This window comes from Onychomys torridus, chromosome 1 (genome assembly GCF_903995425.1).
Source record: "Onychomys torridus chromosome 1, mOncTor1.1, whole genome shotgun sequence".
Lineage (NCBI taxonomy): Eukaryota > Metazoa > Chordata > Mammalia > Rodentia > Cricetidae > Onychomys > Onychomys torridus.
In genome coordinates, this window is record NC_050443.1 from 73,458,778 (window position 1) to 73,485,784 (window position 27,007).

General features: G+C 37.0%; 1 pseudogene; it reads left to right on the top strand.

Annotated features, from left to right (window-relative positions):
• Window positions 1–3,572: 3,572 nt before the first annotated feature.
• On the top strand, window positions 3,573–10,654 carry LOC118574138 (annotated as a pseudogene).
• The last annotated feature ends 16,353 nt before the right edge of the window (window positions 10,655–27,007 follow it).

The window sequence follows — 27,007 nt, forward strand, 5'->3', positions numbered from 1 at the left end:
GGAAATTTCCCTAATGTAGTCATTTTAATTTAATCACTGTGAAAAGTCCTTGTCCACAAATGAAGTCAATATTGAAGTACAATCTGTATCTTTAGAGACTCTCATATGCTCACTTAATGTAGACAGAGGACATTTGAAGCAGTGAAGTAGGGAGCTGGACAACACAAAGTAATTATACTGTAGTTGCTAGTGTTAATTCAAGTTCTAGTCTTACTTATAGATCCTAACATTTACTAAATGCTTCTTGTGAACTCAGGACACTATTAAATATTTTATAACGTGAATACCCACAATAGCCCTATTAAGCAGTCTGATTCTCAACTACCAGGGAAATAGTAGAGACAAGTGGGAGTCAGTTACCCAAGTATCAATGCTATTACACTAGTGAGAAACAGAGTCAGGGTTAAGGTTTGCCTTAATCTTGACTTAGCTTAGAACTCATGCTTACCCCTTCCACTCTGAATTGGCTTTAAGTTTGTACTATCCTCTCTCTCTCTCTCTCTTTTTTTTTATTCCAGTCCATTTGAAAAGTAATCTGTACCAAACTGTGTCTATTTTTTGTTTAAATATATTTTAGTCTCACAAAGGGACTTAATGTATTTTTGTATTACTGTAGTAAAGAAGAAAAAAGGGGAGAATGGAGAAAAGAAATTAGAGGCAAGTGTATTTGAAAACCAATCAGAAAGACTTCGATAAAAGAGGCAAATGATTCATATAAACTGAATGGGCAAAGGGAAAACAAATGTGATCTACTATGTCAGGTGACTGCAGTCAAAAACTAAACTAGAAGTACAACTGGTACAAATCCTATTCAGAGGATTTTCATCTGCTTGGAATAAATGATTAACAAGATTCTCTTCTAAGCCTTTAATCTCACAGTGTAAAATTATAGCCCCACAGATTTGAATAATACTGAATAAATTATAAGAAATAATTGCAGTTCACCAGCTCACTAAGCCATCAGGTAACACACAGTGGTCACGAAGACTAAATTTGTCTCCAACTTAGACTTTACAATGGATACTAGCAGTCCCACTAAGTCTAGAGACCACAGCAAAATCAGTAATTACCCCCACAGTAAATGTAAGTACTTCATGATTGCAGACTATATGCCAAGTACCCATCATCTGATACTCTCTAATCCTTCCTAACATTATCCAGGATGAAGAGAAGGCTTATATATCCCATAAGATGAACTAATTGTATAACTCTACCATTGCAAAATTTACCTGGATTTCCCACAAATAATTGAAAAGTTTCACCTGTTGCCAATATTCCAAAATCTGTCCTTCCCTCTGCCTCCTCCAAGTAGTTGAACTTAGGTTGCTAACATATAGCTTCTACACTTTTATATGCCTCACTTGAGAGAGAAGTAGCTGCAAGACTTTTGGGTACTAGCTTGAGCTGCACAATGGTTATTGCTAATCTGAGTATAGTCCCACCAGTGAACAGGAAAACCAACCAGTCAACTTAACTAACTATAAGGTCAAAACATCCATGTATCCCACAGTTCCCTTCTCTATTGCTTTTGTGTGGGATGGAGGAAATGTAATTGTGCATCTTAACACTGTATTGATACATTTCACAAAGTTCCTCTCATATTTCCTATGTCCTGTGGGCCACTTTCCACTAGCCTATGACTCTAGCACTAATGCCTCCCCTTTACGTGGTGTTAATTATATTACATTTCCAATGGGCACAGTGGAATAATTAGATAAAGTATGCAATGACTTGTTACCTCCTAATCTTTCATATGCACACAGCCCCTGAGACACCTTACCTCCCAACAGAGCCAGTCTGGGTCTCGGGATCTGCATTTTAACAAAAGTCTAGCCCTGATCTTGTGCTGAGAACTGTCCTCCCATTCCTAACTTGTCAACCTTCACTCTGACTAGCACCCAGATTAATAGTTATTTAAATGCTGAACCATTATGACAGGTGATTAATTCATCTCAAGGAGCAGCCACTTGCACTGCTATTAATCAGCCCATCACCAGACAGAAGGAGAAGGAAAGCAATCTGTATTTGTTTCAGAATGGGCTAGGCAGGCATTACTCAGGCAATAAGAAAAGGTCATTGCAGAGCTGAAAGCACAAGAAATAAGTTTGGTGAGATTGATGAGAGAGAATTATTTTTTGTATATATTATACTGGGGGAAAAATCTGCTCAACACAGTGTTTAGAGAAACTTAATGCATAGAGAATGAATTTCTCCAGATGTGCAAACGACTTAAATCTTACACCCTGGGCATAAAACTGCTATTTCTGAATTGCACCATAAGATAAGGTGGTTGACTGTTGTCCCATCAAGTCTGCAAATACCATAATGATTTCAATTGTTGTATTGAAAATTACATAAATAATTCATTTATGCTTAGTGATCTGTGCCAGAAACCCACAAGTCACCTTTCGTTTTCTGATTGTCCTTCTTCACTGCAACCTGCCTCAATGCATCTCTTTAATGGCACTCAAATCTCCCTAGGGCTATTGTGATATCACTCTTACAATTACATACCTTATCAATTTTTCTGTCAACATCAAAATAACCTTTTTCTTGACTAGTTGTTTTGTTTTCTATATTATCGTCTTGGGGTTTTCTGTTTCATTTTCTCCCTAAAATTAAAATTAGATAGTGGTAACCTTCTGATTAAACCTATAAATGAGATCCTGCTCTTCTGCACACAGCCCGTGATTATATTGCTCTGAGATCTAACTAATTGGCTTGAGTTCTACATCAATTTCTTTTTAGTTGTATGACTTTTATGTAAGTCTCCGCCTTCACTTTACTTATTTGGACAAAAGAAGTGCTATATAACTTGAATTGGTTAATGATTTGAGTGCACAGAAAGGTAGGTGCAGTACTGTAGGTCCCTTGTAGGTTGTTATTTAAAGCCATGGGCCATGCCTAATTTTTGTGACAAACCATGCGAATTCTCAACCCTCACCTTTCTTCCTGAAGTAAACTCTACTACTCATTTTAATTTCCTTTGAATGTTTATGTTTGTATAACACTGCTCTAGGAACATGGTTACTTCTGTAAGATGTTTGTCTTGAACTCCCATTCTAGGTCTTTGGAACTGAAACTCTTCACCCCTCACATCACCTGATGTCCTACTATGAGGTTTTCCTGAGCCATCTGAAACATGGGATTATGCTAAACATCACTGGTTATAGAGATTCAGATGTTTGTGGAGAGGGATATTTTCTCCAACAATATTGCTGTACACAATTAAATTATCATGTTAAAAAAATTAAAACTAATATGAGTACATGAATGCAATATTGTTTGAATGAATGAATGAATGAATACTGGAAACATTTTCCTGTCAAGGAAAGATGATATCTGGAGGAATAATCATAGCTCCATCAACTAAAGATGAATCAGGGAGCTGAGACACTAACTGATCCAAAAGCTTAAATGGATATTGACTCTCTTGGGCATTGCTGTAATTGGGCCTCTGAGAGAGTATTCTAGATTGGAATAATTAGCAACTTGAGACAAATTCTTTGAATTGCACTGTCTATTAAAATTATCATCATGCAGGGAATGTGCTAAAAAATAAAACTAAATAGATGAGGCTTCCTTCTGGCAAATTGTCAGATGCTGCTGCTCATTACCAGATTGCTGCTTTATGAGGCTCTTTGGAGACACAAGGGACTATGGGTTATCTACAGCAGGGGCAGGTAGTAATGGGAGCTTAAGATTCTCATTTAACCTAAGCTAAGTACAGAGGGCTTCTTCTGCTCAGATATGCCATCATGACAACCAAAGTGTTCATCTCTTACTTCCCTCACTTTTTTTTAATCACCTTTCTGGTTTGATAGTAACACCTGTGTGCAAAAAGCACTTTTTGCCCTATTTTCCATATTAATTATAATTTATACAGTGAACACTTGGTGTGTCACAAGAACAAGCATATGACTTCAGGTGGGTAATAAACAGCAGAGGCACATGAACTTTATATAAAAAGGATGCTATTTTCACATGGTTCAATTTACCCCTCCCTGTGTGGATGGGTTTAACTACATTAGAATGACTTCTTGCAAAGCACCTAAGGAGGTACTTAAGCTTAATTGTACCATGTGCACCATTCTGGAGTACTTAATCAGATGCAAACTAGGACGAAGACCTTTTGGAATTACTCTTTCGTGGAACTCTATGTCTCAGAATTGTGTTACAAGCCAAACCATATATTGACTACATATAATATTAAAAAGTAGTTAAGAAAGTGTATCTTTCTTCTTAATGGTGATGACCATGAAGAAGACGTGAAATGAAATATACTAATTACATTAAAATAGTATAATATATAATTTACTTATTGTATGTGTATATATGATGTGCACACAAGTGTGCATGCAATGGTGCATATGTGGAAGTCAGAGGACCATGTATGAGAGTTGATGCTAGCCCTCCACCCTGTGAGGCTCAAGGGTCAAGCTTGGGTCATTAAGCTTGAAAGTAGATACTTTATCAACTGAATTGAGCAATTGAAGATACCACCAAGACAGGGAGATGGAGAAAAGGAAGGAGTGGGAGAAGAGGAGGAAGGGGAGGGAGAAGAGGAGAAGGGAGGTTGCAGAGGTAGAGAAGAAGGAAAGAGTCAGTATCTGTTCCTTATTTGTCCATAGGCCATACTTACAATTGGACTCTGAAAAATGCTTTAAAACCAGAACAATAGCCTTCAAACTCACACAAGTCATGATATTTTCATCACAGAATTTCTAACAATTTCTTAACAACTGTATGGCTTAGGCATTATGGAAAGAGATAAAGCTTATCTGAAGCCTACTCCACTTTCCATTTATCTTCATTTACCCTTTCTCTTCCATGATATCCTGTGACTGTTTTCTATCAATGCCATGAGGTTGTGATCAGCAAGAGGGCCATGAAGCACCTGAGCTTCCACCTGGATCCTGTTTGTGAGGCATACTAAAAACTGCTTATGCAGATAGCCTGAGAATTTAATAACCTTGCTTCTCCCAACACTGATGAGTGAATAGCACCTCATGAAGTGGTGATTAGGATCAGGTGTGTTTCATAGGCCACACATCTCGGCTTATGAGAAGACACCCACAAATATGTGATCACCATGTCCTATGTAAACAACCTCAAAGCAAGCATCCCAGTAAGAACTTTGAACAGGAGTCCTCTACCTCTTGATGAGTTGGCTTTTCAAATAAAGTAGTCTTCCTTGCCTCAAGGCTTGATTCTCAACAAAGTTTGTCTACCCTATGGTGAGCATAAATAGCATGGATCTAGTAATAAAGGGAAGATCTATAAAACCAAGTAAACCTAAGAAGAAAAAAATTGAATTTTATTGACAATTACACTATTATATTAACAGACTATTATTGAATTTTATAGAAAATAAATAACTGGATTTTAAAGAAAACCATTGAGTATAATTGAGAAGAAGGTAACAATCTTTGTTTTTCATTATCTAACTAGAAATGGATATCATAAACTAAATATATAGGTAGGTAAAAGAGATACATAGAGCTAGAGAAGATCCTTAAGTTCTCTGCAATAAATGGCAGAGCAAAAAGTTTTATTCAGGATCGTCAGACATTAGAAGTCATGTACAAATACCTATGAAAAGCTGCATTTAGTTGCTTCCACACCACAACCTACCTCTCTATCATGCCTGATCCTGTACATCCTTCTCTAGGGTCTCTCCTGGTGAATTCAAAATGGACCTACCATCAAAAGCCTGCTGAGCCCATCATATGTAGTCTGGGTCCCATCTCCAGTGTACCAGCTTACTCTGGCCACTCCTGACAACCTCTAGTATTCTGCCAGGAGCTGCCCTGCAGCTCTCCAACCCACAGGCCCTTCCCACACCACATTCAATATTTGCATCCAGCCAGTTCTAAGATACACATCTTGCACAACAGACCTGTCCCCTCTGTCCACTTGACTTCATTCTCCCTAAGCCATTTCCAACCCATAGAGTCAACCCCTTCCACCTATCTTCCTTATGTTCCAACTTGGTCTGTCCATATCAGACATAAAACTAAGCAAAGAAAATCACAGATGCAGATCTTATCACAAATATACCAACAGCAATAAAGAGCAAGCCAATATCTTTTTTCCCCAAAACCTACTAGTCTTGTGGAAATATTTGACAATGAGAATTACTTATATTAACATCAGGACACAGGATTTAAACTTCATGAAGAAAGTCAAGGAGTGTAATAAAGACACAAAGAAACAGCTCAGTGAAACTAAGGGAAAAAAAAACTTGAGAATAAGCTTTTGAGTTACATGCAATAAAGCAAAAACATAAGGCTGAGGGAAATTATGAAGACAACCCAGGACATGAAAATGGAATTCAATAAAGTGATAGAAACATTGAAGAGGAACCAGGAGAAATGAAGATGGGATTGAAATAATCCAACTAAAAAACTCAAAGAAAAGCTTTACAAGTATAGTGAATCAAGAAGTAGATAGAATTTCAGGACTCAAGGAGAAAGGTTCTAGACCAAATAAGCAAAGGATATGAAAAACTAAAACCAAAAACACAGGAAAGAAACATTCATGAAATATGAAATACCAAAACTACAATTGAAGTTTGAATTATAGGCATAGATGAAGAAAAAGAATCCCAAGATAATGGTATAGACCAAGTCTTTAACAAGATCATAGAGAAAATTTCCACAAACTAAGAAAAGACACAGCAAACAAATACAATAAACACCAAATAGACAATGTCATAAATGAATATCTCCACTGAATAACATAGTTAAAACACTAAGATATACAACAAAATGTATTAAGCTACAAAAGAGAAACACAGTTACAAATAAAAGAAAACACATCAGAATAGGAGATGATTTCACCATTATTTTTTTGAAGGAACAAAAAAATAATCTCTTTTCCCTTTTACCTCTCTCTCATTCCCTGGTTCAGCACCCACATCAATCCATAGCTATTCTATTACCTATCCTGGGAAGATCTATCTATCCCTTACTTCTACACTCTGTACACAACCTCTATGGTTCTGTGGATTCTAGCTTGCTTGTCATTGATTTAACAAGTAGTGTCCACATATAAGGAAAACATGCCATATTTGTATTTATGGATGTGTGATACATCAGTCAGGATGATTTTTTCTGGTTCGTTCCACTTACCTACAAATTTCATTTTTAATGGCTAATTTTCCTTTGTGTAAATATACCACATATTCTTTATCAATTCATCTACTGAGGGACCTGTATTTTTTTTCTAGCTACTGTCAATAGAGCACGTTTGAACATGCTTACACATTATGGTAGGATGAAGCTGAAGTATCCTTTGGGTATATGCCCAAGAGTGGTATACCTAGATGCTGAGATTGATTGATTTCCATATTCCTGAAGAACCTCCATACTGAATTCCATAGTGGTTGTACAAGTTTTCACTTTGACCAGCAATGGATATGTGGTTTCCTTACTCCACATCCTTATCAGTATAAGCTGTCACTTGTTTTATTGATTTAAGCCATTCCTGTAGTCCTTTTCCACCTTGTGCTAGAAGTGCTAGCTAGAGCAATAAGGTGAGAGAAAGAAATTACAGGCATACAAACAAGAAAGAGATCATCATACTATCTTCATTTCCAGATATTAATATACTATACAGTAGAAATGAAAAAAAATCTACCAGAAAACCTCTACAAACAACAAACAAATATAGCCCTGTGGCAGGATATAGAATCAACATGCATAAATCAATAGCTTTGCTGTACATCAGCAACTAAGCAAAAGAGATAGAAGTCATGGACACACTACAATTCAGGATAATAGCCTTATATAAAATAAAATATCTAGAAATAAACCTATCTAAGGAATTAAAGGGTTTCTACAATAAAATCTTTAATATTTTTTCAAGGCAGAGATTGAGAAAGACACCACAAAGAGGAAAGACAACTCATGCTCATGGATTGGCAGAATAAATGTTGTGAAAATAGCCATTTTACCAAAACTACTTAGAGATCCTATGCAATCCCAATGAAAAGCCCCATCTCATTATTCACTGAAATAGAAAATAACTACCCTAAATTTCACATGAAACCACAAGACATCTCAGATTAACAAAACAGTCCTAAGCAAAAAGAACAGTTATGGAGGATTATCATTCTGGATCTTAAGATATTCTACAGAGACATATAGTAGTATAAACAATATTGTACTTCACAGAAACAGACATGTAGATCAATGGAACAAAACTGGAACACCAAACATGAACACATGTGATGTGAACCATTTCATATTTGACAAAGATGCCAAAAGCATATGTTGAAGAAAAGAAAGTATCTTAGACAAACAGTGATAGGAAAAATAGGTATCTAACTACAGAGCAATGAAATTAGTCCTATCATTACCAAATTGCAAAGTAACTGCAAATGAACAAGACTTAAATATGAAACACGAAATACTGAAACTGCTAGAAAATGACATAGGCAACATGTAGGTGTGATATAGGTATAGCAATGTACTTTCTGAAAAAGACCCTATTTGCCTGAGAATTGAGGGCAATGATTAACAAGTGAGACTTTATACAAATAAAATCTTATACACAGCTAAAGAAACAATGAACCCAGTGAAGAGAAAGTCCACAGAGTCAGAGAGAATATTTGCTAGCTGTGTATCTGTCAGAAGATTAACATCCTGAATACATAAAGAATTTAAAAACAAATAATTAAAAAACTAAATGACCCATTCCTAAAAATGGGCCCATCACTTAAACAGAAAGTTCTTAAGTGAAGGAAAAAAGATGGCTAATAAATATCTACAAAACGTTTCATCTTTCTTAGCAACTTGGGAAATGAAAATCAAATGACATTGAATTTTCATCTTAATGCAGATATAATGGGTTGGGTCAATTAAACAACCAACAATAAAAGTTGAAGGGTATTTGAGGAAAAGGGAACCTTCATTCACCATTGGTGAAATTTCAAAGTGATCCAGCCAATCTGGAATCAGTGTGAAATTTGTCTAAAATCTAAAAATTAATCTATCATACTACCCAGGTATACTACTCCTTGGTATATGCCCAAAGGACTCATCATCCTACTCCACACAAACATGCTCAGTCATTTTAATTGCAGTTCTAATGACCACAATATCTAGGAAACACAAACAACCTAAATGTCCTTTAACTGACAAGTGTATAATGAAAATGTGATACATGTACATTATGAAATACTATACATCTGAAAAATATTGAAATCATAAACTTTGCAGGCAAATAAATTGAACTAAAAAAAAGATCATATTGAGTAAGGGAATGCAGACCCAGAGAGATAATTGCTGTGTTTGTTTGTGTGTGTGTGTGTGTGTGTGTGTGTGTGTGTGTGTGTAATATTAGGCTATCTCTAATTCTCAAGTAACTGTAGAAACAAAGAAAGTAAAAAAAAAAAAAGATCATTGTGAGGATAGGACTTGGGGGAGGTATAGAAAGGAATCATAGGGTACATTTGATTTGATGGGACAAAATAGAAAATGAGGTGGTGGTTCTAACTATGGTCAGAGAGTTAAATACAGGAGGCAACAAGATAGTAAAATTATAGTAAACAGGTCTGAAAAGTTACAAGAAATGATATGCCCGCACTCACTACTGACAGCTTGCCTTGCTGTGTGCGTTCCCCTGGTACCTCAGAGAAATGCTTGAAATCCCCTAGTCCTTCACCAGATGAGACCAGTATCCAGGGTACTGGCTCTTTATCTCACCTGGACCTATGCCAAAAATCTAAAATGTGGTGTGGCTGCTAAGCCTTAATGCTTCAAAGTGTAGACCTTTGAGTCAATGCTGAAGCTGTTAACAGTGGGGCCAACAGGAAGAACAGTGATTATTGAAGAGAGTTGGGTAAGTCTCAAAATTACTAAAGATGGAGGGGAAGGGACATTGTTGCAAAGTCAGTTTATTTAAAGGATAAATACAAAAATATAGGAGCTAAAATTGTACAAGATGTTGCCAATAACACAAATGAAGGTGCTGGGAATAGCACTAACACTGCTACTGTTCTGGCATGCTGTATTGCCAAGCAGGGTTTTGAGTAGACCAGCAATGGGGCTAATCCAGTAGAAATCCAGAAAGGTGAGATGTTGGCTGTTGATGATGATGTAGTTGCTTAGTTTAAAAAAAAAAAAAAAAAAAGACTCTAAGCCTGTAACAATCCCTCAAGAAATTGTTCAAGTTGCTACAATTTCTGAAAATGGGGACAAAGACATTGAAACATTATTTTTCATGCAATGAAAAAGGTTGGAAGAAAGGGCATCATCACAGTCAAGTATGGAATAACCCTGCATGATGGATGCGAAATTATTGAAGGCATGAATTTTGATAGAGGATATATTTCCCCATATTTTACTAGCACATTGAAAGGTCAAAAATGTGAATTCCAAGATGCCTATGTTCTGTTGAGTTAAAAGCAAATTTCTAGTGTCCAGTCTACTGTACCTGCTCTTGAAATGCCAATTCTCATCAGAATCCTTTGTTCATAATTGCTGATGGTGTTGATAGAGAGGCTCTAAGCACACTGGTTTTGAACAGGCTAAAAGTTGGTCTTCAGGTAGTAGCAGTCAAAGCTCCAGTGTTGGGAACAATAGAAAGAACCAGCTTGGAGACATGGCTATTGCTACCGGTAGTGCAGTATTTAAAGAAGAGGAGTTGATTCTAAATCTTGAAGATGTTCAAGATCATGAGTGAAGCAAAGCTGGAGAGATTACTGTCACCAAAGATGATACCATGCTTGAAAGGAAAAGGTGGCAAAGCTCAAATGAAAAGTGTATTCAAGAAATCACTCAGCAGTTAGACATCACAACTAGTGAATATGAAAAGGAAAAGATGAATGAATGACTTGTTAGTCTTGCAGATGAACTAGCTGTGCTGAAGGCTGGAGGGAAGAGTGATGTTGAAGTGAATGAGAAGAATGACAGGGTTAAGGATCCTCTCAATACTACAAGAACAACTATTGAAGAACACATTGTTACAGGAGGGGGCTGTGATCTGCTTTAGTACAGATCAACCCTAACCTTGGACTCATTAAACACCGCTCATGAAGATCAGAAAATAAGTATAGAAATTATTAAAAGAACACTCACAATTCCTGCAACAACTATTGCTAAGAAAGCAGGTATTGGATGATCTTTAATAGTTAAGAAAATTCTGCAGAGTTCTTCAGTAGTTGGTTATGATGCTATGCTCAGACATTTTGTGAACATGGTGGAAAAGAGAGTCATTGGTCCAACAAAGATTGTGTGAACTGCTTACTATGTGCTGCTGGGGTGGCCTCCTTGCTAACTACAGCAGAAACTTTAGTGACAGAAATGTCTAAAGAAGGGAAGGACCCTGGAATGTGTGCAATGTGTGGAATTAAAAGAGCTATTGGAATTGACATGTTATAACTCCTACAATAGTGCTTTGCCTTTATTAGTGAACTGTGACAGGAAGCTCAAGGCAGTTTCCTCAACGACAACTTCAGAGCAGGCAACTAAAAAAAATGACTAAGGAGAAGGATTGCAGACTGATCACTATAACTACCAGTTACTGGTTTCTTTTGACAAAATATAATGGTTTACTGTCATCATTGTCCATGCCTACAGATAATTTATTTTGTAGTTTTGAATTACAAAAAGACATTTGTACATTCCTGATACTGGGTGCAAGAGCCACATCTCAGTGTCCTGCTTTCAACGCAAATCAGTGAGTGGTTTCTACTGTTCTATTACAGTCAGTGTTGTGGCACATGTGTCACCAGATGAGAAGTTCTGAGGCAGTGCTTCCATAGAGAGTGAGAATAATCATTTAAAGTAGAGAGGTACTAAATTGTATGACAAGCTTTGTGTAATAAAAATGTGTTTAAAGTTCAATAAAGTACGCTATTAGCTGTATACCTGAAAACACTACAATCCATGTAAGTCTGGGTATAAATACACATCTATAGTTTAAATGAAATTTTCTTATCTGGGCTGACAATGTTCCTTCCAATAGTCAAAGAGGTTGTAACAAACCCCCAACAGGAGGCACGAGAAGCACTCTCTTACGGTATTGGTCAGGCTTGTCCAAGAGACTCACAAAATATTAAAGACTAATGCATTTTCCCTTGGTTTTCCCCAGTGGTGGTAGTTAATTCATTATTACTGAAGACACCATACCCTTAAGACTTGGAGCCCAAAGGCCCCTGTACTGGAACTGACTTAAGAGCCTCTTCCCTGTGTAACAAAAATTAATTTTAAAAAAGAAGTTATAAATTTGAAAGAGAGCATGATGTGTATATGGGAGTCTTTGGAGAGAGAAAAGATAATGAGGATATGATATAATTATATTATATATAATTTTCCTGTTACAAGAAGATGCCATGCAAGCTACTGAAAGAGGAGAAGAACCCAAAGTACTACACAGCTGTGAATCTTATGAGCCACAACAATAACCAACATGGCATGATAACCCTAAGGGTTCAATAGAGGCACATATACCTCAGCAGTAACCAACAACTCTTTAATTAGACGCAAGACCCAATCAATAAGAGCAAAATTATACCTTGTACTAGAAACCTAGAAACCTAGCGAACTATTCAGGACTAGTGAATTCATGGGTCTTGGAGAACTTATAACCACCATTCACCAGAACAACATAATTCTTGATGACTTTCTAAATATTGGTCTTTATACCCACAGATAAGTGTAATCCTCACCCTTTATTGAGTAAATTTTCTCTTTCCAGCAGAGGATTACCTTTACAGAAAACCACAACAATCCAAAATGTGAAGTTATGGGGCCCAGTCCCAATGAATGCATCTAAATACAACTGCTGTATCTCAGGCTCAGGGGTCATTGTGGAAAGGGGACCAAGGAACATTCTATGAGCCAGGGGAGCAAAGAGTTTGCTATGAGTTTGTGTCTCCTACAAGTGTCAGACGCTATACTCAGAAAGTCCCACCAATATGACTACATAAACACTAGCTAAACCAGGAATGTAGAAATAGACATGCTATTTGGATAGGGAAAAGCACAAGAGGTCTCAACCCTACACTAAAATCTACAGGCAATTGAGGAATGGCGAGAGCAGAAGATATGGTGTTCCTCAGGGAGGACACACCAATTGGTTATCCAACACCAGATGATCAGATCCGAAAAATACATACAAGTAACATCACATAGACTGTGCAGGTTGTATTTATGTAATTAGGAATATATGTGTATATGTATACATATATCTCTGTAACAAAAATTAATCAAAATAAGGCTATAATTTTGAAAGAGAGCAAGGAGTTATACGTGTGGTGCTTTGGAGAGAGCAAAGTAAATAGGGATATTATGTTAATATATTATAATCTCAAAATTTTATTTTATTTTTATTACTTATTTTTATTTTATTTTTATTACTTATTTTATTTTTATTACTTTTTTTTTTTTTTTGGTTTTTCGAGACAGGGTTTTTCTGTGTACATTTGTGCCTTTCCTGGAACTCACTCTGTAGTCCAGGCTGGCCTCGAACTCACAGTGATCCGCCTGTCTCTGCCTCGAGAGTGCTGGGATTAAAAGGCATGTGCCACCACCGCCCAGCTAAAATTTTATTTTAAAAAAAGTAAAAATTCTGTGCCTCTCAGACGGCTCACAGCTTTCTTGAGTTAAGTTGGCATGTGATGATTTGGAATTAGAAGTAAGATAAATGTAAACTGATGTAGTGACCTGTGAGTCTACTCTAAGTTATCTGGTAAATATCAAGGTATAAGGAAAGATTGTGATGTTGAACCCTGAATTCATGGATTTAGCAGCTGGCTGAGCTGTAGGTAATGGGGACAGTAACTTGATATGAGGAAACCCTGTCTGACATTTGGCAGGCTTTCTTAATACTTGCTCTGGATCATTATGAGCAGGTGCAAAGCAAACATATCTAATATCATCTTAAATTCCTAACACCAGACTTTCTGAGCTTCCATACTGTTGTGAATCACTCAGATGCTCTTATTGTACACCCCCAGCCAAGGTCCCATGGCCTAGCACAGTCAGCTGTCAGAAGCTAAGATTTTGGTACTAACAGGCTAGGTAAGGGAGCAATAACTGGGGTTTTTAACTTTTCTCAATATGGATCTCTTGGTAAATCTTGAGACGGTTAGGGAAATTTTCTGAGAAGAATGTTCATAAATGTTGCTAAGTACATAAAATAAAGTGTATGAAACAGTTTTGCTTTCTAAGATACTTATCCAAATGCTTCTGGAAAATCATTAACAGAATTTATCAGAATGCTGACAGATTTCCATACATCTTCAATAGTTGTTATAAGGGAATGCCAGTATTAACCATGCTACTGAAAAAGCCCCAGGTCATGTGAAGGAGGGTGTCACTTGCATTATCTATATGCATAATTGAAAGATTATTAAGTTTTCAGTGATACCAGTGAAACTGTAAAGTGGCATTTTTGCATGCATGTTTTCTAATAGTCTGAATCCTACCTGGAGACTTCTAAAAGCCCTGAGGCCTCTGGCAGTTGCTTTAAAAGACATTTCACATCCATTATTGCTCATACTTCTTACTACTTGTGGGATGGGCTTATGTAATAGTCCTTTAACAGATGGAGATGTGAATCTCAGATGTAAAGGTAAATAGCTGAAGTTAATTTCATGGTGTTTTAACTAAGTCTTTTCTTATCCTAGTCTGCGTTTCACTGGTCCACAGAACCTGACTCAACTTTCACAATTATTCTCTACTTACATTGGTCCATATGATGTACATATACTTCTATACCTAAAACCCTCAGGTAGTGAAGTAATGAATGCCTATGGTTTTACTTATAAGGCATTGTGCAGATTTCTGTGAACAAAATGCCATTTGAACTCAAGTAAAAGAAATACTTGAGAGAAGAGGGCTTCCTGGAGAGATCAGGTGAATCTTCTAGACATGGGATGTACCAGCTACTTACTACACAGAGAAGTAACACAGTGCATCTGAAGCCAAAGGTAGAACCCAGTCAGCAGCGCTGAGATCTGCAATAAGTGAACCAGAAATATCACAGTGCTCTTGAAATTTTAGTAAGGATGTCTTTTCTCATTATCCCTGAAGATGATATGGTAATTCCAAGGGGTTATGAAAACGGTTCTAAAGTGTACTTGGGCATTACAGAAGGCATGACTGAAGGGAGAGCCCATTCTCACATTCTCAGTCATTTACTAATTGTGTTACCTTGGCAAACTGTTTAGTTCAAACTATTCTATAATTTTCCAGTCAGAAAAAAAAGCAAACAAACATTTGATATGATTTCAGTGTATGGAGTGAAATGTGCACATTTAATTTTTCTGTCTTCATCTTCAAACTGAAACTAAGTGAATACCTAATTGAATTGTTGTAGACTCACATAGATACAAGGCCTGGGGCTGTTTTCAACATACAAAAAGAGCAGTATATGCTTTACCTGTTAGTATAGAATTAAATTGATGGTGTGATCTTAAACTTGAGTTAATTCTCTGGACCTCAGTTATCTCAATTGCAATGTAACATTGAAAATTTCTATTTTGTTCAGATTCTGCATTAAGATAAGCAAAAGTATCAATTAGATTTGAATATGTGTTCCTACAAAAATCCACATTGGCATTGTTTAGTATCTACAAAATTACTAGGGCACTTACACACATGCTATTAGTTTTTCTTTTTTGTTGTTTTCTATTATACCTCATTCTGACTGATTATTGTGGTCTTGGAATTTATAAAAACATCTGAAGACAGTTGCTCTTATTTTAAGCATTTACAATGCTTTTAAGGCTTGCTGCTTTCTGGAAATACTTATCTGATGGATACCATATTTATGATGGTTTTTTCCTCAAAAGTTTTTCCATGCCATCTTAATTTCTTCTATGAACTCGAGCACCTAGCAATACCAAACTTATGCTAAGGTAATGACATCCCATGAGTTCCAAACAACTTTAATCATTAAATATAATACATACCAATATATGCACCTATATGATTTCGTGTTTATATCATATATATGTATGTGATATATATGTATATATGTGTGTGTGTGTGTGTGTGTGTGTGTGTGTGTGTGTGTGTAAATATGTATTTATATGTGTATGTGTATGCATGTGACTATGTATATGTGTGTGTGTTATATCTGGAAAACCACAACAAAATGTTTGAGACAACTAATTTTTTAAAGACTCAAGTTTCATTTATTTCACAAATTTGGAGATTGAAAGTGCATATCTGCTGTAAACTAGACAAGGACACGACTGTGCTCCCTGACAACAGGTGCCAGTTACAACTGTGTGATGCAGTGGTGCATGTATAGAACAAGCACTTTTACCACCAAGAAGAAGAAAGTGAATACAGTTGAATGCATACTTTTATACCAGTCCTATACCAAGGCCAATCCTATACAAAACTGATACTTTTGAAAATGCCCCCAGTGGTACACTGCACATTTACTATCAAATCTTGTTTATATTAAGTACTTTTTGGCAGAAATTTCAAGTTTGATCCTTTTGATCCCAAGCCACTATAGCTATTAGTTTTCATAAAGCAGATGTTAACATTGTGACCTATGTGCCAAATAGATACTTCAGTCTGGTTGACTCACATCTGTTTAACAAAATGCTTTCTCTAAGTTCCATCTTACTGTGGAGCGAAAATCACCCTCTGGATGCTCTACCTGATACCTGTTACCCACTTATACTGTCATATTTATTGATATGATTTATGTACCTCAAAAATGTTGATTCCTTGATTCCTCCAACACTCCAGGCCTAGTAATACTTCCCAATTGTCTTCTTCAATGAGTAGATGTCATCTTTCCTTCCCTTAAGCTACCCTATCTCTTTCCTCTGTATCCATAAAATACTACTTTGTTGTTGTTTGGATTTTTTTTAGCTACTTCAGGATCAAGACTACCTGCTAAACTCTGATTACAATAGAATGCTTCATCTATTAATCTCACTGGACCTGAAATTCGTTGAAGTAGCCATGAGTTATTCATCTATTCAATTCTAGGTCTCTACAGTGCTGACTCACAGTAGATACTAAATATATGACTTTTAAAAAGTAACTGGCTGAATGGACTGTGTGTTAGTAACCTTTGTGTGCATTTCAGTAGCTGATGGGTCTTTGAAATGCAACTGTGGTGTAGAATAATTGATATTTTCAGATAAGTTACTACATAGTGACTCACAGGGCAGTTCAGCTGTTTGCTAGCTCACTCTTAGGAAAATGGGACAGTTGGTTCTTCTTTGATGTGAGGAGGTGTTTATTTGTCATTTTGTTTTGTGTTTCTTTTGTAAACAGGCAGATTGTCGCCTATAATATAAACAGTAAGTTGAATCTTCTTAAATTGTATCCTGGGAGCAGTATCAAAGAGTCATCAGTTACCACCACTAGGAAAATATGTGTCTCTTTGATGCCTCCAGCAAGGAATCGATCTCCTTGTTTCTCAGCAGGGTTTTATTTGCATTTGAATGCTACTTCATCATGCTTCATAAAGTCCTAGGGTTCTGTTTATTCATGGTCCTCACAAACATTCTTTAAAGTCTCAAAAAGGGAATCAGAAAGTGAGAAGATTCTGGACACATTTGTAAGCAATAGAAGGACACAGGTCAGAAGATCTGCAAGATTCCTCCTCCATACTTGTACCTCCCAAGCATCTCTTGTTTTGTCCCTGGCTCTTTTTCTCCAGGGCTAGACAATTATTGCTGAACACTGCTTTTTCATTTTCAGACAGCTTTGTACAAGGAAATTGCTTCTATGTTATAAATTTGTTTATCTCCTCTGTTTTTATAATCTTTCTCTCCTATATACATAGTTCACACATGGGGGAGTTCTGCTCTGTGTGTGTTTTTTTTTTTTTTTGTTTGTTTTTTGTTTTTTGTTTTTTTTTTTTTTTGTTTTTTTTGTTTGTTTTGTTTTTACAAGACAGGGATGCTCTGTGTAGTTTTGGTACCTTTCCTGGATCTCACTCTGTAAACCAGGCTAGCCTTGAACTCATAGAGATCTGCCTGGCTCTGCCTCCCAAGTGCCTGCTCTCTTCTTTTTAAATAGAATGACTCAAATGCCCTCAAATGTGTACCTGTACTGTTTACTTTACAGTCTTCAAGCTGTAAGTAATGGTTTGACATTTTTCCCTAAAGGGTTTGTGATATTAATCCTGTCTGTTCAAAAGTCACACAAGATATATATGCTTCAGATTACTATTTATTGCAGATCAGAAATACAAGGAGATGTGGAAGGTTTTTTTGCATAAACTTTTCCTATGGCACTCTAGTGTTTTCAAAACAAGATTCACTTTTCATTGATATATATTGACATTAATTTGTAAACTCATTAGTATCATCTGTGAGAACAGAGATAGACATAAGTGTGAGATAGTTATGACAAATAATTATTAGTACATAATAATTAATTGATGTGGAATATAAAAACACAGGAGTTGTCAATCAAATAGTCAACTCTGAAAAAATACAAACAAGTATCAGTATACAGACTGTGTAGTTTATATTAACATTTATGCAAAAAATAATATTCAGTGAAGAAAGAGGTCATGAATTTGAAAGAAAGTAAGGGAAGGTATATGGAAGGGTTTGTAGGGAGAAAGGAGAAGGTACAGGTATTGTAATTACATTATAATTTCAAAAATAAAAAGGAAAAGAAAGTCACTTTCAGATTTTGTGCCAAGCATTTGGATGGAGGCACCATCTATTGAATTATGGAAAAAATGATAGTGGAAAGTAGTGAGGAAAATCTTGAACAATGGCTTAGAAGTAGAATATCCATTTGGGAGTACACAACATCAGAAGTAGTCTTATCCATGTAGTATGAATTTCATTCATGATGGCAGCAACTGACTGAAGTTGTTGCCATTGATAAGAATCCTGTAATAAATATGGATGGTGAGATAAAATAAGCCTTAGTATAAATTCTAAGAAACCATAATTAAGGTTCCTAAGCAAAGGAAGATTATCTCAAAAAGCAATCAATTAGTTAGTTTCTCTTCTGCTAACATCATTTTTTAGAATGAAGAGCCCCACACAAGATAAGACATTTAGATCCATCAATATTCATCTGCTATGCTCTGGGTTTCACATTATCTTTTCACGTTTTTCTGCTTGCCAAGGCCGTCTCCATTCAAGAAGAGTCTCCACAAGTTGTAAAATCAATACTACTTCCTAAAGTCATTATAGATGACTGCATCTCTGATTAGGTTGCCCTGAACATTCTGGGACTGGATTGTGTAGTTTTGTAGTAGAGCTTCTCTTTCTTACCTGATTTTGTCTTAGGGATTAAAAATATTTTATAACTTTTTATGCAATACTATGAATCAAGTATCACCTTGTTTTATGCACAGGAGAGTTCAGAAGCAGAAATAAAGCAAGGGGGCAATTATCTCTTGATTAATCTGTTTATTCACCAACATGGATATGCAGATGTACACACACACACACACACACACACACACACACACACACACACAGGATGAAGGGATGGAGGGAGGGAGGGAGGGAGACAGTGAGAGAAAGAGAGGGGGCTGGCTGCACAAATTAGCAAAGAAAATGCCATTCCAACTTTGTTACTTTATAAAAACTAAATTAAGCAATCATAAAATCAATTAATCTTCTCTGTACCCCTACAATGCAAAATGAAAATGTCAGGCTAATAATTTATTGATTTGTGGATTAAAAGTGTTCAAATGTTTGTGTGATGATACCAATTTGTTTAGCATCTCAAATATGTCAGAGATATTAAGAAATCACTCAGCTCTTTCTTTCAGCATTAGAGGTTGCTTTGTGGGTGGCAATGAAATGTTCAGTTTCTAATGAGATTGCCTGCCTGTAATCATTCAGTAGGACAAGCCTAAGATTTAGGTCTGTCACTGTATTTCTTGGTGCAGAAAGAATGCATTTCAGTGATCCAGACTCCAAGTTTAATTTTTAGCTTAATAACATGTAAAGACAACATATTCAGAAGACTTTAGATATCTCATGTCATCAGTATTTATTCATTATCTATCTATCCATCTGTCTATCTATATTTATCTTCTATTTATTTTCTATCTATCTATGAATCTATCATCTATCTGTCATCTTTCTCTGTAGCCCAGGCTAGCCTCAGACTCACAGAAATCCTCAGCCTCTGAAATGTAGGGGTTTACAGCTATGAGCCAATAGTACAGAGCTTGAGGGAGTCATATTTTGCATATTACACTGTATACTACACAGTTAGAACAAAATGCCAGGGATTGTTCTTGGCTGTCCTTCCTTAGTTGCCTTTATTGGGCTTTATTTTCCAACTAAGTTACAATCCCTGGTGGAAATACCAGGTAGTCAAAGAGCTGGCACCTTTAGATTGACTTCAGATCTTGAAAATAAAATCTCAGCCGGGCAGTGGTGGTGCATGCTTTTAATCCCAGAACTGGGGAGGCAGAGATAGGTGGATCTTTGTGAGTTAGAGGCCAGCCTGGTCTACAGCACAAAATCCAGGACAGACACAAAGCTACACAGAGAAACTCTGTCTCAAAAACAAACAAAACAAACAAAAAACACACACACACACACAAAAAAAAAAAAAACAAAAAAAAGAAAAGAAAATCTATTAGTGGCTTTTGTAATTTTAAAATAATTTTGTCACCAAGTAACAACATAATACCACCTTTGATAAAAAGTTTTATTCTCCTTATCCTTTCCTGTATTTGTATACCTCAGAGGAACAAACACTTTTTTAAACTCTGATTGTAAACTCACTTTTGTAAACTCACTTTTGTAATCCATCTCCGATTCTCTGTTTGTATCTCCTGGCCATTTTCTTCAAGTTGTCCTACAGATATGTTAAAATGAAAGGCCTTCTTAATGCCAAACGAATGGAAGCACATGAATTATGAACCAAAGGCTGTGGAGCCCCCAGCTGGATCAGGCCCTCTGGATAAGTGAGAAAATTGAATAGCTTGATCTGTTTGGGAGGCACCCAGTCTGTGGGACCAGGATCTGTCCTTAGTGCATGAGCTGGCTGTTTGAAACCTTGGGCTTACACAGGGACACTTTGCTCAGTCTGGAAGGAGGTGACAGGACCTGCCTGTACTGAATCCACCAGGTTTAAATGAATCCCCAGGGGTGCCTTGATCCTGGAGAACATGAAAATGGAGGGGAGGGGCTGGGGGGAAGGTGGGGGTTGGGGCGGGAGGGGGGAGGACAGGGGAACCCATGGCCGATGTATAAAATTTAAAACACATAATAATAAAGAAAAAAAAAAATGAAAGGCCTTCTTAATGCTTGGTCATAGTCTTTGCTGGCCCATACCTGGACTTTTGTGTCTGCCTTCTTAGTAAGCAATCCTTGGAATTACTCAATACTCAAGTCAGAAATAATGCTGTTATCTTAACCTATTCTGTTACATTTATCATTTTTTCTAGTTCACACATTTTTAAATGTTTTGCCTCATACACGTCACTTAAATTCATTCTACAACCTTAGTGAGAATACCTAGCACTCTAAATCAGTCTTGGCATCTCTTCAGTAGAATACTGAGCTCATCTCTTGTGGCTCTCAGGTATAAGGAGAGCTTTCCATTAATCTTATATACCCATAGCTAAAGTCAGGAGTCATTCTAAATTTCACAGTCAAAAATCACATGTAATTGAATGCATTCACCATTTCTGACATTGTGAAAAATGCAGAAACGTAACAGTTCTACTCCAAGACATTGCTATTTTCTCTTTCTTAGCTGATAAGAAGGGAATTTTGATGTGAGGTGAAATGAAGGTAGCACTGTGGTGTTTTACAAAAGGTGGAGATATTCACAAGAGGCTATCTCTTTCTTAAATCCAAAAGAGAGTGCCCAAGAAAACTCAATCGCAGGACTGACTCCAGGGTGATTACCTGCTTAGTATACAGTGGTTTTTTACATATCTGACATGGGCACATGTGGAGAGGATGGATGCAGAGAATCGGAATGGAAGGATGCTACAAGCAAAAGTGTAAAAAGCATACGATAAACTCCAATTATTAGGTTTCTCAGGGACAAATCAGTGTTATAATTATTTTTCACAGTGCTGTAACAAAATGTCTGACCAGCAAGTTTGTGAGGGTTTGTTTACTTGGGCTGATGTTAAGACATGGTAGAGAATTTGTGGTAGTGGAAAACTGAGAGAGTTGTAATAATTACATGAAGCTATTTACTCACATTTTCATGGATGGGGAGCAGAGAGGGATACTGGCTGAAAAGGAGGCCAGAAAACAATCCTCAAGAACTGCCTGCAGTGGACCTTTACTTCCTCCAGCTGGATCCTACCTCCTAAGTGAGGAGTGTCCAGCTTTTTACATTCCCTGTGCAACATTGGACAGATATCTTAAGCCAGCCTTTCCATATACTAACAGTAAGAAAAGCTGACAAGCTAAAATCTATGTAGTCTTGGTGATTATGGTCATCACAAAGAAGCAAAGTAGTCCCTATAAAATAATCTTTACTATGCAGGGCTTCATGTGGAGATGATTCCAGCTTAATGTGTCTATAGTACACATGAAGAAAATGGCCAGAAGTATTTGTCTAAAATTCTAGAACATTCAGAAATGGAGTCTGGTCTACAAAGGCATTTGTCCCTTTGAAGGAACATCAATTAAAATCAGTTAAGTCCCAAGCTTAAGGAATAATCAAAATAACATAACTATGTAACAGGAAAATCTTTATGGATGCCTTTGGCCTTTTTATTATGAATGTAAAAAAAAAAAAAAGAAAAGCAACATGGAACTAGTGCAATATTTAACATTGGGTGAGAAATTAACACATCCTTATGCAGTTCCTTAGCAACACTTTCAATTCCCTTAGTTTCCTCTCAAACTGCTTATGAGAAACTCTGGTTCTGCTTTGTTCTTAGTGTGCTTCATTCTTAAAGATGGCTGATGGCACATGTAGGTTTGCCAAAAGGTAGTGGCATGAGAAAGCTGTGACTGGGACAAAGGAGATACTGATATCTTGGGAGAAAGAATGTAGTGAATAAACATGACCGCATTTTCATTCAAGTTAAATAGAAATCTTCAGTTCTGTGCACCCCCACCTTAAAAATTGTCAGGTAAGATATTTATGGTAACTAAATATAGAATCAAAAATATATACTAAAATATTATTTATTTTCTTATAAATATTTGTTGTTTGTAATTTTTGTTTTTTTATCGTATGAATCATTCTTTATTATTGTCTCTTTTTTGTTCTTTCCCTTTTTAAAAAAATTATATTTGTGTTTTAACTTTACACATCAGCCATGGGTTCCCCTGTCCTCCCCGCTCCTGCCTCCACTCCGACATTCCCCCCAGCACCCTCCCCTCCATTCCCATCTCCTCCAGGACTAAGACACCCCTGGGGATTCATTTAAACCTGGTGGATTCAGTACAGGCAGGTCCAGTCCCCTCCTTCCAGGCTGAGCAAGGTGTCCCTGTGTAAGCCCAAGGTTCCAAACAGCCAGCTCATGCACTAAGGACAGGTCCAGGTTCCACTGCCTGGGTGCCTCCCAAACAGATCAAGCTATTCAATTGTCTCACTTATCCAGAGGGCCTGAGAGAGGCACAAAGTGAGATGGGAGGGCACCTTATAAAAGCTAGGATGCACCTGCGCACACAGGCCCATGAGCGGAGATCATGCCATGACCTCGTAATGATGGGGTATGGATCATGCTTGACATATGACCCAGAAACGATAAGGCAGAGATGACTAAGTGTCCCACTGGGCATGCAGGACCATGGGGCATGGTTGGAATTCCTATAAACAATGAACAGCCCCAGAGAAGCTAGCTAACTAGGAGGGCTCAAGAGGGGATGCCCAAATCTCCTTGAGAAGGAGAAATAAAAAAAGATTTTGTGAGTGGAATGCAGGTGGTTGGGAATGGGAACATGAGTGATCAGGGTGGGAGAAGTGGAGGGAGTAAGTACTGTTTTCAGATAATTATATAAAAAAGTTTTTATAATTATATAAAAAAATCAGGACTACACAATTTTCACTGTTCATGGTTCTGTCATATGCCAGTGTATTGAAATGCATAAAAATTAGTTTTTTTTCTTTTAATTTGAGCTTGCCATAATTTGTTTCAGTTAGGTAGCTGAAGCATTGTCTTGATAAGTTGGATTTCACCTTGAAGATACCTGTTTTAACTCCTGTGAAGAAATGGTAAAGTCAGGCTGGAGAGATGGCTCAGAGGTTAGGAGTACTGGCTGTTCTTCCAGAGGTCCTGAGTTCAATTCCTAGCAACCAGATGGTGGCCCACAACCATCTGTAATGAGATCTGGTGCCCTCTTCTGGTGTGCAGACATACATGCAGGCAAAGCACTGTACATGATAACTAAATCTTTTTAAAAAAATGGTAAAATCTACTGAAACAGCAAATCTATAGCCAGTCTCAACCCCCCCCCCACTTGGTTTTTTTGTTTTTTGTTTTTTGGTTTTTTTTTTTACACCAAGTTCAGGTATAAGTTTTGTTTTAGAGTTTTAGATACTACAAAATAAAATGTGGTAGCATTAAAATAGTCCAAGAATTTGGCCTCAACTTAGCTGTCTTACCTCTCAAAGATACATGTCAACTCTAAACTCAGCATCAACACTTTTAAGAAATTCCTGAAAGCAGTGATAATTTAATCTCATGTATTGGTGAAATTATTAAGGCCACTCCACGTAATTCAAAGGGAGGTTTATTTTGTGGGGTAACTTACAAGTGAAGGGGTAGGTTGCAGGGTCTGGGAAAGGTATAGCGCAGTCCGGCGGTGTTCTCTGGAGAACTCTGCTTGGTCTCTCTCCAGCATCCAGGGTCCCGGAACCAAGAGAGAGACTTCCTATTGATCCTCCGATCCTCTGTCTTCAGCTCCCTCCTTTGCCCTGCCTTGTGGGCGTGATCATTACCGAAGCCTCAATGGGGGTTGGAACTTCCAGGCCAATGCCGGGATGGCTATCCACTATACTCATGGCTCTTATGAAATTCAGTCATGATCATTTCCATGGAGTTATCCATTTTTAATAGTTTTTGCATATACATGTGCTTGATTGCGGCGAGCTCCTCGACCAGCGAGGAAGAACGACCACCATTTGAGGATTCTTCTCAGATCACACTTTATTGGAGCGCTTCTTGGTTGAGGGAGAGCGGGAGGTGAGGGGCCCCCCCGACCACGGCAGTTGACGGGCTTTTTATGCAGGATGTGGGCGTGCTCTGCTGGCCTGATACACTAGGCGGATTGGGATTGGTGTATTGCTGTTACTGGGCGGAGTTGAACGGGAGAGCCGACTTGGTAAACAACCCAGGGCTCCGCCCTAGGAGGAAGTCAGCGCCATCTGAGCAGGAGAGCCGATGTGGTAAACAACCCAGGGCTCCGCCCTGGGAGGAAGTCGGGAAACCGGCCGTCACACTTGATGTGCTAGACAATGATATTAAATGAAATATTAAAAATTAAATATAAATATTAAATTAACTACTAGATAAATTTTAGGTGTCAAATGTAGTTTTAGTAATAATTGTTTCAATTTAGAATAATATAATTAGCTCATTTCTTGCCTAACTTTTTCCCCTTCCTTCCCTCCTTCCTGCCCCCCTTCCTGCCCCTCCATGGACCCTCCCTCCCTCTCAAATTTATGACCAGTTTGTCTTTTTGTCTTTCATTGTTCTTACACACACACACACACACACACACACACACACACACACACACGTACATATATATTTCAAAATATATAAATATATGTGTCATTTTCTTTCATTTTACAAGTCCTCTTTTATTTGCCCATCACTGGCCACCACTTTTGACTATACCAGATATGTTGACAGTAGACAAAGAAAATCATCTTAATGTACTTTATGTTGCTTTTTATAAACCTTTTTTATATAGTTGCATCCTGTATATGTGAATGTGTATGTATGTCTTGTCACATTCACACCTGTGCTTATTCATTGTATGCTTTAGAGTTTGTAAAAGGCATGATCCACATCTGAGGATCATAAGACAACTTCACTTCTCAGTCGTTGACCTTTACCTTATGTGAGACAGGATCATTGCTTTTCACTATGTATAACAGGCTAACTTTCCAACAGAAATACAGAAATATCACATACATACCTAAATAAGTAAAATGCAGTAATAAAATTTTAAATGTTATCATTAGCAAATAAGTGGAGGCATATGCAGATGTAAAGACCATGAGCATTCAAAGAAACATTACCAAAAAATGTTGAATACTCTTCTGAAGAAAAATAAGGTTTTTATTCAAAACAAGGTCCTTTGGTGGAATAAGTGCAACAGCTAAAATGATATTTTAATGGAGTATTTAATGTAAAAGAAACAACTATGAACCTTAAGAAAAAAGAAGAGTGTATGAAAGAAACAGTATAAAGGTGTCTGTGAGGAGTAAAAAATCAAAAGGGCTTTAGACAACCATCTCTTGCCTAATGGGTTATGCACCTGTTTCAGCCACATTGGTATATTATTATGAGGAACTGTTAGTGGCCTTTGCTCAGTTTTCACAGAAGTGCACAGTGTTCTCATCTAGATATGTCAGCTGTTAGCTAGCTGACTGACTGTCAAATCTGCTGTGCAGTAGAACCCTACTGGAGGAAATTTGTCAAGAAAAATTGCTTTCCTGAGTATGCAAATCCTCTGAAGAAATAGGAGTTCATATGGCCTTTAGGGATTATTATTATATTATTATTAATTTGAGAATTTCATACAATATATATTAAAAATTAAAAAATAAGTATTTTTAATTTTTTTGAGAATTCCATATGTAAGTACCATATTTACCTCATTTCCCCCTCCCTCTCTTCCAATCAACTCTTCTAATGTCTTTTTACACCTCAAATTCATGGCTTCTTATTCTTTAAGTGTGTGAATGCATTTGTGTGTGTGTGTGTGTGTGTGTGTGTGTGTGTGTGTACATGTTTATTTATTTATTAGTAAATACCACCTGCTGAGTTTATTTAGTTTTTTTTTTTTTTTTCTCAGCTGACTACTTGGGATTGAATAACCTATTGGGGAATCCATCCCTAGAAAAGACTGATTCTTCATCTTTCAACAGTCATTAAT